General features: G+C 56.1%; 1 long non-coding RNA gene across 2 annotated transcripts in view; it reads left to right on the top strand.

The window, feature by feature from the left end:
- Nucleotides 1-2,242, top strand: part of LOC108444629 — a 19,183-nt gene extending 16,941 nt beyond the window's left edge. Inside the window, exons 2-3 of one of the 2 annotated variants that reach the window (XR_001859266.1) lie at nt 1,015-1,164; nt 1,391-2,242. This is a non-coding gene — a long non-coding RNA (uncharacterized LOC108444629). Of the gene's footprint in view, nt 1-1,014; nt 1,165-1,353 lie in introns of both variants that reach the window. The other variant, XR_001859265.1, reaches the window with a different exon arrangement.
- The last annotated feature ends 6 nt before the right edge of the window (nt 2,243-2,248 follow it).

Below are 2,248 nucleotides of genomic sequence, written 5' to 3'. Positions count from 1 at the left end.
GTGGCGGGGGGGTTTTCCCTTTTTGCTGCCAGTCATGGCAGCCGGAGTCTTCAGCTGAGCTGCTTTTGAGCGGCGCTGGCTGAGGGGCCATCTTCCAGCCCTGCTGGCAGCCTTTGCCAGCCCCTCTGCCCAGGACTGGCGCTGTGGCAGGCAGCATGACAAAAAAACCCGGGGTGGGCATAGCAGAGAGGGGGGGCCAGAACCTGTGTGGCAGCTGGTTTGGTGTGCAGGCAAGAAAGGGCTTGGACTGCTCCACTCACCTTGTTTGCCTTGGCTTAAGAACGTTTTCTGGGGCAATGCAGGCAGGGAGGACGAAGGCATGGTTTTTCCCCAGCACGGAGTGGGTTTTTCCTTTGCATGGAATGCTCGGGCCTTGCCAGGGCTTCCGCTGCCCTCTTGCAACACCAGCGGCTTCTTTTCCAACCCCCAGTTTGTACAGGAAGGAAGGAAGGAAGGAAGGAAGGAAGGAAGGAAGGAAGGAAGGAGTGAAAACAATGTAAGTACTGAATGAAACAAAAACAAAGGTAAATAACTGAGTTCTCTTCTAAAAAATATCAATTCCCTCTGAATCCAAAGTTGCAGAAGACTTTTCACTCCACATTTGGGTTTTGTTTTTCTCTCTCATACTTCTTCTGGTTCTTTTCTTTTTTCTCTTGTTTTTAATAGATAACACCTGCTAGGAAAGGAATGCACAGCAAAATGAGACCCATTTCTGGCAGGCAATGAAAGTGTGGGCTCCTGGTCTGGTTCCTTTTAGGTGGATCCTCGTCTCTGCAGCACGGGGGGGAATAGCAGTGCTGGGAGCCACCAGCGGGCTCAGGAGCATCCCACACTGGCAGCTGCTGAGGAGGTGGCAATGTCCTGCTCTCCTGCTCTCCTCCAAAAGAAAGAATTGATGGCAAAGTTCAGGCGCAGCTCTGAGCATACGCAGCATGGCCTGGGCATGGCAAGAGTGGGGCAAAGCGGACAGGAGCCTTCTGCAACTGACTGGTGCTTTCTGCTTTCTCTGCGCAGAGTGCCAGGATCTGATAAGGGGGTGTTTATCCCTGCACTCCTTGGAAAGGCCCTCATTAGAAGACCTGTCCTGTGATCCTTGGATGCAGGATATTCACATGCCATAGGAGAAGGGAGAGAGCCACATGCACGCTTTGATCCAGGGAGCCGGTAACTTCCAGCTGCACACGTGCCTTGGTAAGAAGAAGCAAAGGACCGCAGGCTTGTTTGCCCTGCCTGTACCACTGCGCAGGGCTCCTGAGACGGGCACCCGCAGCCCTGCTGCTGGAGCTGAGCTGCTCTTCCCAGCACTGGTGGCCCCCATGCCAGCTGCTTTTGCTTGTCCTGCTTCACTGACAGCCGGGGCCCTGGGCAGAGCACTGACAGCCTGCTCCAGCCCCAAGGAAGAAGGAGCCCCTGGAGAAGCTGTGCCAGCTGGGGCTGCTGCTGCTGGAGACATGGAGGACAACATCAAGGATGACAACGCTTCCTCCACCTGGCCAGCAGCAGCTGAAGATGATGGGCTTCTATTTGGGCACCTTCCTCAAAGCCAGGCTCCACAGCGAATTTGCAGATGAGTCCACACGCAGGGGGATGCTCCCAGATTTGGGCATTGCACAACCTGGCTGGGAAGCAAAGGTTCCCCCCTTTGCTGGGGCGGATGCAACCAATTCTTCAGTCGGCTGCCAAGCTGCTTTTCAGCACAGCTGGCAGGATGGGCTGGGGTGGCTCTGAAATGGGAGTTGGCTCCTGGCCCTGCCAACAGCCCCCAGCACCCAGCGTGCCGCAGGCTGGGGCTGAGGCAGCCGGCCCGACACAAACAAAGCCCCATGGTGGGAGCAGAGGTGGGACTCCAGAAGTTGTGCAGGGGCTGCTTTGCCTTGCAGGCAAAGAGGGGCTTGGGCTGCTCCACTGCCCTTGTTGGCTTTGGGCTCAGCATGACTTTTGGGGGCTGTGCAGGGGGAAGGGAGAAAGCGTGGGCTGCCCTGGCCCATGGGTGGGTTTTTCCCTCGCATGGCGGGCTTGGGCCTCCCTCAAGCCCCTGACGGAGAGAAGATTTTTTACCTTTTTCCTTGTTTCCCCTTTTTGTCTGTAATCTCTTTTCATTGATTTATGGTTTGTTTTTCCAAAGGAAGCGTTCTAGGTGCTGTCGGGTCCGGATGGCGAAGTGCTTGGGAGCAGCTGCGGCGTGGGTGGGACGTGCCCTTGGAGAAGGCTGAGGACAGCGTTTGGGAGCAGCTTTTCTTCTGGCGGC

The sequence above is a fragment of the Corvus brachyrhynchos genome, unplaced genomic scaffold (assembly GCF_000691975.1).
Source record: "Corvus brachyrhynchos isolate BGI_N302 unplaced genomic scaffold, ASM69197v1 scaffold1032, whole genome shotgun sequence".
NCBI lineage: Eukaryota > Metazoa > Chordata > Aves > Passeriformes > Corvidae > Corvus > Corvus brachyrhynchos.
The sequence above is the reverse complement of the archived record's forward strand: the minus strand, read 5'-3'. Positions and strand labels throughout refer to the sequence as shown.